Source organism: Pelophylax lessonae (assembly GCF_965119305.1).
Source record: "Pelophylax lessonae genome assembly, chromosome: 1".
NCBI classification, from domain to species: Eukaryota; Metazoa; Chordata; class Amphibia; order Anura; family Ranidae; genus Pelophylax; species Pelophylax lessonae.
Genome location: NC_138768.1, coordinates 812895584 through 812909163, shown reverse-complemented (window position 1 = coordinate 812909163; position 13580 = coordinate 812895584).

The window sequence follows — 13580 nt, the reverse complement described above, 5'->3', positions numbered from 1 at the left end:
CCAAGGATACTTCCACTTACCAGACTGACAGGACCCCTTAGCAATATTGCATGTGGGTCAAACGCACTTTGTCCGGTGTGGAATGGGGTCTTTCTTGTAATGCTGGTCTTTCAGACTCCAGTGGTCAATCTTTCCTCGGTGGGCTGCTCATTACCTAAAGGAATGTGTGGGAGCGGCCAGAGCAAAGCTAATTTTGAACAGCAGCATTTAGGATTGAGAGCTAGTTTATATCCATAGCGCAGTATTAAATTACCAGTTTTATTGAGGATGGACCATGTCTACATTTGACTGTGGACCCATATGCTGCTGGCCACCTCACAGTGCCATAGAAACGTCTGCCTCTCCTTGGTGCCTCTCAGACATGATGGGCGGAGGGGGGGGGGGGGGAATGGGTTGCTTATTAAAAAAATGTAATAAAACGGAAATGATGTGGAAATATGCACATAGATGCACATTAATCAATGGAAAGTGGTGTTTGGTGCACTTTAACTTAAGCACTAACTACACCGACACACTCCACTGACTCACTACAATATACTACAGTAAAACTGCACTGACACGTGTCAATATACTGTGGTAAACGTGCACTAATGCACTGAAATATATTGTTTTGAACATGTAGTAATGTACTCAAATAAAATGCGTTAAAAGTACAGTACTGCACTGATATGTACTGCGTTAAAAGTGCAGTAACGCACTGATATGAATTGCGTTAAACTTGCAGTAACGCACTGATATATACTTCGTTAAACATGCAGTAACATGCTGATATATACTGCGTTACACGTGTAGTAAAGCACTCAAATTGTTTGCGTTAAACGGGCAGTAATGCACTCAAATGTACTGCATAAAATGTGCAGTAATTCACTAATATATACTGCGTTAAACATATAGTAACGCACTTGTGTATACTGCGTTAAAACGTGTACTAATGCACTGATATATACTGAGTTAAATGTGCAGTAATGTACTGATTTATACTGCATTAAACTTTCAGTAACACACTGATATATACAGCGATAAACATACAATAACGCACTCATATATACTACGTTAAACGTACAGTGACGCACTGATATATACTGCGTTAAATGTGCAACACACTCAAATATACTGTGTTAAACGTGCAGTAACGCACTCACATATACTGCGCTAAATGTACAGTAATGCATTGATGTATACTGCGTTAAACGTACAGTAACACACTGATATATAAAGCTTTCCGATTACGTCACTGAAGAACATGGTGGCGCGGGACTGAGCAGGAGGCAGAAAAGAAGCTGATCTCAGCTTAATCCGCTAGATGGGTGAGTACCTTAAATGTGCAATGAGTACAAGCCAACGTCTATAACTGGTCTTTTCAGCAAGGAGTACTTGGAAGGGTGATGCATGTCAAATAAAACCATAGAAATTTCTCAGCTCAACTTACCGACCAGCCTGCAACTAACCAAAATATCCTGTCTAACAGTGTATATGTACAGGGGCAGATTCTCTAAAACTGGAGCACACAAAATCTGGTGCTGCTTTGCATAGTAACCAATCAGCTTCTAGGTTTTAGTGTCAAAGATTAATTGCACAAGCTGAAGTTAGAAGCTGATAGGTTACTATGCACAACTGCACCAGATTCTGTGTGCACCGGTTTTAGTAAATCTCGGTATTGCCAAATAAGCTATGCAAAGTATGTGAAATACAAAATAATAAAGAGGATTATCAAGTACATAATAATTAAACTCCCATTCATAAATGTCATCTCACTATCTCCTCCATCAATATTCACCTCCTGGATTTGATTCCCCATGGAGGAAACCTTATGAATCTTTCATCGTTGAACCAAGACTGTTCAAAGCAACATCAAACAGCAGATGAGCTTGTCATTCCTGATATTCTTGTGTATTCTGGGATCAGAGGAGGGAGCACCATGTTTCATAAATGTTTAGTTCTGAACAATCCAAATATGGCGTACATGTGTCAAAGCTACAGGGAAGCGTGATTCAACACACTTAAACCCCTCAATCCTACCAGGATAAACTCCAAGATGAAACAGTAACACATAACACCTAAAATGAAGAAACATTGTGAGATACTCTGTTCATTGTTCCTGTTATGCTTTGTTACGTGATTTACTATAACGTCTAATGTTAAGATAGGTCTATATAGTGCCAACAATTCATGTAGTGCTTTGCAAGAAAAAGGGAGACAATACAGTTACAATGCACTTCAAGACAAGAAGGTTAGGAGGGTGAAATCTTACAATCCAAAAGAGAAGGGTAAGGGAAATAAAAGGTAATAATTGTGAGGGATGAGAAGATGAAGAAAGGAAAATTCCAGTTTTCAGGGAGAGCTGGAATAAGCTTGTCTGAAGAGATGGGTTTTCAGGAATCTCCTAAAGATGTACAGAGTAGGAGGCAGCTGGACAGATTAGGACAGTGAGTTCCAAAGGATGGGGGAGGCTCTAGTGAAGTCCTATATTGGGCATAGGAGGAGATGAGGGTGTTAGCGAGCAGGAGGTCTTGGGAGGAACAAATAGGACTATTTGGGTGATATTTTGGAAGCCTGTGGAAGGAATGGCAGATGCCAGGGCTATCTTTAATATTGATTGTACCCTGGTCAAACAGTTTCATGGGGCCCCTGCCCCCTGATTGCATGCAATGAGAGAGAGATGGATGGGGGTTGAGAAAAAAAGATGGGTAAGGGGAATAAAAGATGGGGTTGAGAAACAGAAAAATGAGATAGAGAAGAGGGTGTGGGAGAGAGAGAGGGAGTATGAGAGGGGGGTAGGAGAAAGAGGGGGTAAGGGAGGGTGAGAGAGAGATTGGGGTGGGAGAGAGGGTGAGACAGAGAGGGGGGCGAGGGAGGGTGAGAGAGAGAGAGGTGGGTGGAGAGAGGGGGTGGGAGAGAGTGAAGGGTGAGAGAGAGGGGGGAGGGAGAGAGGGGGTGAGAGAGAGGGGGAGAGAGAGAGGGGATGAGAGAGGGGGGAAAGAGAGAGGGGAGAATGAGGGGCGTGGGAGGGAGAGAGGGAGAGAGAGGGAAGAGAGAGAGGGGCGTGGGAGATAGAGGGGTAGAAGAGAGGAAATGAGGGAGGGTGAGAGAGAGCTGGGGTGGGAGAGAGGGGGTGAGAGAGAGAGAGGGGTGAGAGAGAGAGGAGATGAGAGAGAGAGAGGGTGGGAGAAAGAGGGGGTGGGAGAGAGAGGGGGGTAGCAGAGAGGTGAGGGAGGGTGAAAGAGAGATGGCTGTGGGAGAGAGAGGGTGAGAGTCAGAGAAAGGGGTGGGAGAGAGAGGTGGGTGCAAGAGAAAGGGGGTGGTAGAGAGGGAGAGGGAGTAGGAGAGGGGAGGGGTTAGGAGAGATAGGGGTTAGGAGAAAGAGGGGTGGGGGAGGGTGAGAGAGAGGAGGGTGAAAGAGAGAGGGGTGGGAGAGAGGGGGTGAGAGAGGATGAGAGAGAGATTGGGGTGGGAGAAAGAGAAGGAGAGACAGAGAGATGGGGTAGGGGAGAGAGGTGGGTAAGGGAGAGGGGGTGGGAGAGAGAGGAGGGTGAGAGAGGGGGAAGAGAGGGGAGAGAAAGAAGGGGTTGGAGGGGGAGGGGGTGGGAGAGAGAGGGGGTTGGAAGAGAGGGTAGAGAGGGGTTGAAGAGAGTGGATGAGGGAGGGTAAGAGAGATGGGGTGGGAGAGAGGGGGTAGACAGAGAAATGGGGTGAGAGAGAAGGGGTGGGAGAGAGGGTGGGGGGAGAGAGAGGGGGGTGGGAGAGAGAGGTGGAAGAGAGAGAGGGGTTGGGAGAGAGAGGGGGGAGGGAGCGAGGTGGTGAGAGAGAGGGGATGAGAGAGGGGGAAGAGAGGGGGGATAAAGAGGGGGGTGGGAGGGGGAGGGAGAGAGAGGGAAGGGAGAGAGAGGGGGATTATAGAGAGAGGGGGTGGAAGAGAGAGGGAGAGAAGGGTGGAAGAGAGGGGATGAGGGAGGGTGAGAGAGAGATGGGGGTGGGAGAGAGGGGGAAGATAGAGAGAGGGGTGGGAGAGAGAGGGAGTGGGAGAGAGGAAGGTATGAGGTAAAGGGGGTGGGAGAGAGGGGGGTGGGAGAGAGAAGGTGAGGGAGGGTGAGAGAGATATGGGGGTGGGAGAGAGAGGGAGGAAGACAGAGAAAGGGGGTTGGGGAGAGAGGGGGTGAGACAGAGGGGTGGGAGAGAGAGGTGGGTGGGTGGGAGAGAGGGGGTGGGAGAGAGAGGAGGGAGACAGCGAAAAGGGGTGGGAGAGAAATGGGGTAAGAGAAAGGGCAGGTGGGAGAGAGAGGGGGTAGGAGAAAGAAGTGGTGGGAGAGAAGAGGGGAGAGAAAGAGGGGTTGTGAGAAAGGGGTGGGAGATAGGGGGGTGATAGAGAGACCCCCTAGCCCTGCCCCTATTTGCAGTCCCTCCTGTGCTCCCTTGTGTGGGTAGGTGTGTGAGATGTACCCACCTCCCGCCCTCGTTCTCTGGGCCCTCAGTCAGCCTGTCTTCCTGTTGATATCACAGGTGGGAGCGGACAGGAGAGGAGGTTGAAGTAGGAGTGTAGGCTCTGGAAGGAATCGGGGATGCTGATGTCAGGGTGGGGGTGGAGATCTTCACCCTCCCGGGCTCACGGTTCTAGCCAGCCTCTTTCTGCTCACCTTCCCCGCATCCTCCGGGCTGCCCGCTCTCTCTGTGAAGATGATATGTGGGGTTCGGGCACATCATCCTGCCTGCAGCCCAGGGACGCCACTGTCCGTACCAGATTGGTCGATTTAGCTCTGCTGCCCTGCACCCCACTGCCACCACTAGACCAGGACTCTACATGACTACAAGAGGCTCAAGAGGCAACTGCTTTGGGCTCCCTAATAATGACTGGGCCCTTGGCAGCTGCCCCTTTTACTCCGCATTAAAGATGGCCCTGGCAGACACTGAAAAGTTAGTAAGGTGGATGATTCTGGCAGCAGCATTTGTAGATTGAAGGGGGAATAGCCTGTGTACAGGTAGGCCTACGAGAAGGGAGTTGCAATAGTCAAAGCAAGAAATAACAAGTGAGTGAATTAGTAGCTTGGTATTGTCGTTGGTTAAGAAGGGGTCTATTCAAAAATTAAGGCAGAAAATGAAATGAGGATCAAATGTAACTAACATTAGAAGATGCATTATTATGTTTAAGAGTAAATTAAAGGGTAACACCACACACAAAATTGAGGTTATATTGTTACGAGGCTGCTGGTAGGTTGAATCACATGCTGGCTTCTTACACTGTGCAGGAAAATCAGTGCTGAGACATCACAAATACACTTTACAGTTCTTCCTAAAGGCCCGTACACACGTACCGATCGTCGTCATACAAACGTCGGCGGACGAAAGATCTGCCGATTGTATGCGTGTTAGTATGGTGCCTCCGACAGCTGTCTGCGCACAATCCGCGGACAAAAGTCTTTCTTGCAAACATGAAAATTTTTGTCTGCGGACACCAGAACGGACGATTGTTCGCCTGTCAGTACAGAATTCGTCCGACACACAGCTACAAATCCCAACACGCATGATCAAACCAAATGAGTTCCCGGAAGAATTTTCTCTAGTAAACTCAACATTTTATTCAGAAAGAACTTTCGGCTCGCAGCAGTCCAAGAAATAGGTGAAATGCGGAGCACATGCTCATCTTGATAAATGTGAGAAGAAGGAAGATGCTGCTCATAATGCCATACTTTTCTAATAAAAAGGCATGTGTTCTGTTATGATGAAGATAATGTTTGTCTATTCTATCTGTTCTATCAAATTTTAGAATTAAATAATTTGAACTCTTCACCATTATTATTTTGTAAACAGCAAAGATCTAACTATTGATATGACCCTTTATTCTTGTATGAATTAATGTCTAAAACATATTTTTCAGGTTATGCACAATATTAAACATGTTAACAAATTCAGATAGGCCATTTTTTATTTTCATTTTCTTTATTTTTTGTATCTCAGCAAAAAAAACCAAAGAAAACATTAATACTTTCCGTATAACTAAACATAAAAAAGGTCCATTTGGACAAAATTAAACTAGAAACTGGCAAACAGGGGTAAAATAAATAATAGGGGGTTACAAAAATTAAAGTTGCTGGTAACTGAAATCAGGTTGCCATGAGGGCAGGTTTGGATCCTGCTGGCCATATTGCCACTGGCCATGTGGCATTTGGCGAGGTGGTGGGTGTTGTGGAGGTGGAGGTGGAGGGCACGGGTGCTCCTGGCATGCATGGCTGTGCTCAGTAAGTATGCCGTTTTCTGCGTTTTGCAGCACATCGAGGATAATTTTTCTGGCATACTGACACTGCCTGAGGTCCACCTTATCCAAAATTTTGGCCGTAATGTTGCCGAAGGACTCATTGGCCTCCGGTTTCCGACGTAGGGCTATGGTGGCCTCCTGTATGAATTCGTCTGTGATATCATCCACGTGCTTTCTCTTTTGCCTCCGTTTGGCAGGAGGAGGTGGTGGTGGAAATAGTTCCACAGGCTCCTCAGGCTCCGCAGGCTCCCCAGGCTCCTGGCTGCAACCTGGCTCCTCCTCAGTGACACTTCCCTGTTGATGAAATGAACAATTGATTAGAATGTTATAGTGTATATAAAAAGTCATGTTTGTTATATTATTGTGAACAAATAGCAGACTTTACATACAGTGGCGTATCTAGGGTCTCCAGTGCCCTTGTTGAGGAGCTGTATTTGGCAACAACCCCCCCCCCCCCCAAGATCAATGTAAAACTGTAACCCACCCCCCAAAAAAAAAATTAAGGGGCATTAAAAGTTTCTAATTTGCCCCTTGTTTGCCCAGTGTAGAGCTCTCTAGTGGGCAATCATTGTCTCAGGTGTGAAAAAGAAAGAGAGGGTTGAGAGCTAGAGAGAGGGAGAGAAAGAGGGGGTGTGAGAGAGAGAGGAGGGGGTTGCAGAGAGAGAGGGGCCTGAACTTGCAGAGGGCTTGATGTAGGGCATTGAGGGTGAAGCAGTGCAGGGAAACAGGAATAAGGAAGCCACCTGCCTTGCTGACCCAGAGTGAGAGACCAGAGACATGGAAGCAAGGATGGATGGATCATTTGCAGGAGCTGTTAGTTTTGTATTAAAAAAGGTTGAGCCAGAGGAATGCTGAGGCTACAGCAGTGTTTGTTAGGACCAGAGGTGTGCTGGGGATGCAGCAGTGTTTGTAAGACCGGAGGTGTGCTGGGGATGCAGTGAGAGGCAGTCTCAGTCTCCTGGTCTTTTGGCTCAGCTGCTCTCAATGTTTTACACCTGCATGAAGCAGCTCTCAATGTTTTACACCTGCATGAATCCGCCTGCAAACTGGGGGTTCTGGGGTGTGCAGGCTGAGTGGATTGTTAAAATAAACACTAAAACAATGCCAATGTTTTTGTGACCCACCCCCCTTGGCCTGCGCCCCTGGCGGTTGCCTGTCATGCCAACCCCTTGCTATGCCCGTTTACATAAAGGGTCAATTATGGTTTAGCTTATAATTTTGTTACATGATTAAATTTTAGCAGACAATATATTGTGAAATGCCATACCTGAGTAAAACTCTCCTCCAGGAAATCCTCATCCTGGCTTGGATCTACAGACACTGAGCCCTCTGCCGAAGTCGAAGGCAGCGTAGAAATTGACGGCCTGGATTCCAAGGTGTCTGCCAGGAATCGCAGGTTATCAAAGTACCACAGCCGTGGTACATGTACATTCCGTGCACCTGCTCCAGACTGGGTGGAATCTTCTATTTTCTTTACCTCCCGCCTGTAGGCAGTGCGAATGCTGTTTATTTTTTTGCGTATATAATTAAAATTTGCCCCAGGACAGACGGGCTTGTAGAAGGCCACCAAATGTTCCATGGCCTGTTTTTTTAGTTTCTTATTTTTATATTCTGCCGACTTCACTTGCCACAAACACGGCAGTTGCCTGTACTCATCAATGAAACTTATTAGAAAGTTGTGGCTGGTGTAATTGTCCACCATATTGCAGGACAGTATATGCCTGCAAGACACAACACAACACAAAACATATTAAAATAGCATGTATTTTGGCACATAATAAAGATATTCCTAATAAAAGCTGTATAGGGCCCAAAACACACACTTTCTATTAAAAGAGTCGTACCTTTGTTTGTGGGGAAAAGTCGTGATTCGCCGCTCGATCGTGCTCCAACCCTCGATATGTCCGCTAGCGAATCGTCGGCCGAACGATCTTGCGTCCTTTAAATACAGCGCAGGCGTCAACTCCTCCTCCAGTGGCGGGCTTGTGCAGGGGTGTGTACGTGTCGAAGATCAGGCCTACATGCGACACTCACACCTGAAGCAGAGGAACAATCGTTTTTTAATTACGAACCATGTCTCAACAATCTGGGAGCTCAATTAGTGTGGGCCGAAGTGATTGGGCCACCAGAAAATCAAGGGCTACACCCATGACAAAGGCAGAAATGGTGGAGATGGTCTCCATTTTAGAAAAAATGGACTATGATGGCAAGTTGGCAAATTACGATCGGCCCAATGCCAGGAAAGATGGCATCATGGATAAGGTGGTGGCCTGTTTGGTAAAAAAATTCGGTGTGGAGCGATCGAAAGATCAGATTCGTAAACGGTGGTCTGACCTGAAACACCGTGAGCAGGATCAGCTTTCCCAAATCCATCGGATTTTGAAAAAAAGTAAGTTTTATTTATTTATTTTTTTTTTAATCATGCAATATGTTTTTTATAATTTGGTGTATGTTGTATTAACATGTCTAGATTATAATGTCTATGTAAAAAGTTAGATTACTCATTTTAGTTGTCATGTCGTGATTAGATCGATCTATTGTTGATGTTTTAGTATATGACATTAAAAGTCAGGAAGCCATAGTTAAAAATATATGTATTGTGTTGCAACGAACGTTCTTTCCTGCACGAATCTTCTCAGCAAACATTCCTATTAATCACAGATTATTATTCAAACCTTTAAATAGGAGAAAAACGTAAACTCCGTGCCAAACAATGGGAAAGGAGGAGGAGAAGTTTGGCAGCTCCATCGGCAGTTGTGGAAGAAGAGGAGGACATGGGCCCAGATGGTGGCACAGATTCGACTAAAGGTAATTGGTTCCTATGCACTGTCAAACATTAATGTACCATATTTTTCGTAGATAACCATGTACATGTCTTCATATTTGTTACTGAAAGAGCTATCAAGCAGGGCACCATGTCCTAACAAATGTACCTCTTGTGACTTTTATGATATGGCCAATGTTTTGTATTATGTAGATGAAGACATTATGCCTGAGGTTATTCTGGTGGAGCCAACAAGTGACCAGACACCAGAACAACAAGAAGGTTGGTAGTCACAGATTTTTGTGTAGTGGGATCATAGAAATATGTGTATTTGCAATGATTGTTTAACCTTATATTCTTGTATTCCCTTACAAATTTACATTGCAGATGTTGCATCATGCCAGGATGTGGCATCCCCAGCCAGCTCAGAACCCAGATCTCCTGGCAACTTGCCAAGCAGCGTGGAAGCCACTTCCCAAAATCTTGAGGATCCCGGACCAAGTGTCCAAGAGCCAATTGTGTGCCCACGTAGGTTTTTTCAGAATGATTTTTATCAGTGTTATTTTTAGCCTCCAATTTACAACACTAGTTCCCTATGGGAGCCTCTTTATTTGAATGGAAGTCGCACCGTAAGTCGGATCAGGATGCTCTGACTTGCGGGGCCACTTGCGTTGTGAAGATTTTTGAGGGGGAACTACACCAAAAAATTGAAGAACCCACCGTGGGTGTCCCCCCCAAGTTCACAACCCGGCCTTTTGTGTGTGGTATTGAGTTTGAGGGTATGCCCACAACAAAAAAACAGCGTGGGTTACCCCCAAAACCCCTACCAGACCCTTATACAAGCATGCAGCTTGTCAGGCCAGGAAAGAGAACGAGCAAGCGGAACAAACACCCCCTGGACCACAGCAAGACACATGCCCTCAACATGGGGGGGTTTTGTTGCTTTGGGCCAGGGGGCCTCTGCACCGCACACCCAAAAGCACCTTACTCCCATGTAGAGGAGGACAAGAGCCTCATCCCCACAACCCTGTCTGGTGGTTTTGGGGGGTCATGCGGCCAGGGGGTTCCTAGGACTTTGGAAGCAACCTTCAACAAAGGGTGGCCCCCAGATCCCGGACACCAATCACTGTGTGAATGGGTATGGGGTACATAGTACCCCTACACATTAACCACATAAATGGAAGTGTATGTGAATAACGACAGGAGACGTTTATGAAATGTTCTTAAATATCTTCATCCGGTCTTCTCCACTCTGCTCTTTGGATCTTCTCCTCTCCACTCTTCTGCTGTCCAATCTTCTGCTCTTATGTTGTCTGCTCTTTTGCCCTAGGCTCTTCTTCTTCCTCCTGTCCTCCTCCAATGCTGTTGCCGTGCATTTTGGCCGTCTCTGTTCTCTGTAGCTTAATATATATACATTACGACCATGCCCTCACAATGACGTCATCATGCGTTCACACCCCTAATGAATATATAGTAAGCTCAGGAGACCGGCAGAATCATCAGCAACAGGATCAGAGGAGGACAGGAGGAAGAAGAAGAGCCTAGGGCAAAAGAGCATAAGAACAGGGTAGGTATTAACTCGAGAGTAATTAAAAATAACCTGGACACCAAATGTTTCTCTATTATGACCTCATGTAGGTGATTCACATTGACTCAGTTGTATATTTTTTTACAGATCATGATTTACCTACTTGCACTTTAGCAAAACTAACCCGTGAGGCACTCCAATGTTGCTCAGACCTCGAGCAAATCAAGGAAACAGCAACGGCATTGCAATCAAAAATGCGAGATTTTGTCGACATGATTGCCAAATTTTAAAAAGTTTTAAAGACATTTTTTATGTTTTTATTGGTTCCTTTTCTTACAAAAGTTTTGTAATATTTTATGATATCTTGATGGCACTCAGTTGTTAAGAGTGTACCCACGTTTGGGAAAAAAACTTGAAAACACCCTAACCCTAACCCTAACCCTAACCCTGTGAATGTTTTGAAAAAAAAATTTTGTACATTCAACAATGTGTGTTCCATTCTTTATTTGACTTTCGTTGGGGGGTCGAGATCTAAAGCTGTGTAAAGAAGCATTACATGTATGATGGCTGTCCTATTCCCACATTTACATGTTAATGAAAGCATTTTGGACACTGCCATATGCGAGTTGCTGGAGGTGTCAATGAAATGTTAAAGATCCCAACCGTTTATACGCATATCACAGTGCGATCTGACATTTCATACAGAATCGGATCATACAAGTGTGAACGACTGTGCAATCCTATCCTGATGCAGCTGAATAAATGCATCATGTGCGACTTTTGTGCGAGTGTAGTGCGAATTGAGACATACACTTTGTATGGCTACATTCACACTGAACACGCACACAAGTCGCACATGACCCTTTATTTCTGATGTATCAGGATTGGATGGCACAGTTCTTCAGACTTGTGTAATACAATCCTGTGGAAAAAGTAAGTGGTGGGTCACCCTTATGCGATGCAGGAAGGATGCAAAGTCGCAGACTTCCCACATTGCATAAGTGTGACTCAACACTCAAGGTACTAGCAGTCCTAGGATTCAATATGGCATTGATATTGGCAGTGTAGGGAGATCAGTGTAATCTATAGTGTATTGCTTGTTCGTTGCTCTAGTTCACTTTCCATTACTTATATATATAACACTTTGAGATGAACAATGATCAAGTTTCACATAACACTGACATATCCTAACATTGGTGGGCAGTGAGAAGGATGTCATAAATGAACACAACATAACAGGTGTAGGTACGTTGTTAATACCCTAATGTATTATATTAAATATATACTATGGGCAACTTCTGGACAAGAACCACCAATGTAAGGTGACATTAGATGAACCATGGGTGTGACCTAGTTCTCAATGTGACAGGGTTTGTGTAAATTTTGTGGGGTGCAGAAGGCCCTTGTATTTACACCACTGGCTCAAAAATAACACATGGCCATCATCACTTTGGATCAGCTGGTGAGAGACTACAGTAAAGAAACACACTGATGAATGTATTAACCCTTCCAAAGTCACACATATATAACACATGATTAACCCAAATAATTGTGTTTGGCATATGTGCCCAAATGATTAGAATCCACAATACTGAATCATTGCAATTTTTTTTTAATGTGTTGAAAAATAATATATCTCTGACATTTATCTTGTGTGTCCAATCTTTAACATGATTAATGGGTGTGTGACAGTGATTGCTGCCAGGACACAGCTCCTCTCCCCATGAAATAGTCCAGATATTCCTGGCGGATCTGACGGGCCCTGTGTGATGCCAATGCTGACCGTCCAACTTCCATTGACGTCATGGACTCCACTTGGTTAGAAGGTTGGGCCTCTCCACTTGTACCTGGCATAGCAGGGTCAGTATCCAGTTGCTGCAATACATAATTTTGTGCATTCCTGCGTAGGAAGTTGTGCAAAATGCAGCAACACAAGACCACATTATCCACTTTGTACAGTGCCAGGTTTATGGACGTCAGGAATATCCGGAACCGGTTGGCCATTATCCCGAAGGCATTCTCCACAACTCTGCGAGCTCTGGACAACCGGTAGTTGTAAATCCTTTGGTCTGGGGTGAGGTTCCTCTGAGGGTAGGGCTTCATGAGATGCTCCCCAAGCGCAAAAGCCTCATCTGCGATAAACACAAAGCTCATACCCTCAACAGTTTGCTCCCTGGATGGCAGGTTCAGAGTGCCGTTCTTTAGACGACAAGCGAACTCCGTCTGATCAATAACTCCCCCATCCGAATTGCGGCCATTTTTGCCAATATCCAAAAAAATAAACTCATAGTTTGCATTAACTATGGCTAGCATGACTATACTAAAAAAACCTTTATAATTATAAAAAAATGTGCCGGAATTTGGAGGGGGGACAATGCGGACGTGCTTCCCATCAATAGCACCCCCACAATTGGGAAAATTCCACTTCTCCAGAAATTGATCAGAAATCTCCAGCCATTGCTCTGCGTTTGAAGGAAACTGTGGGGAAAAAATAAAAAAAAAAAAATTAGTGCTTGAGCACATCACATTATTAATTACACACACAGTTGTCTGTTAAATGCTTATGCAACTTGCTAAAAAAATAAACAACAGGAAGGCAAAGGTTTGGATATGGGGATGTAACATCTACATACATTTATTTTCAACCTCCTATTGTTCTTATATTGTAAAGGGCCATACACACTAGAAGATTCTCTGAAGACTTTTTCGTGCAGATTTACCTTTTCTATGTAGTGCAAGGGCCTACCAGATTGCATAGGATTTGAAAGTGTTTGTTGGACCTCATATTATTTGGTTTTGGTAAATCGGAAGGATAAATTGTTCTGACAATCTTCTAGTGTGTATGGCCCATTATACTCACCAGCTAGAGCTGAGATTTACAAACTACGGCCCTCCAGCTGTTGCAGAAGTACACATCCCATGAGGCCTTGTAATTCTCTGACATTCACAGACATGACTAGGCATGATGGAAATTGAAGTTCGTGAACAACTGGAGGGCCATAGTTTGAAGACCTCTGAACTTGAGCTTTGGTATATGCTGA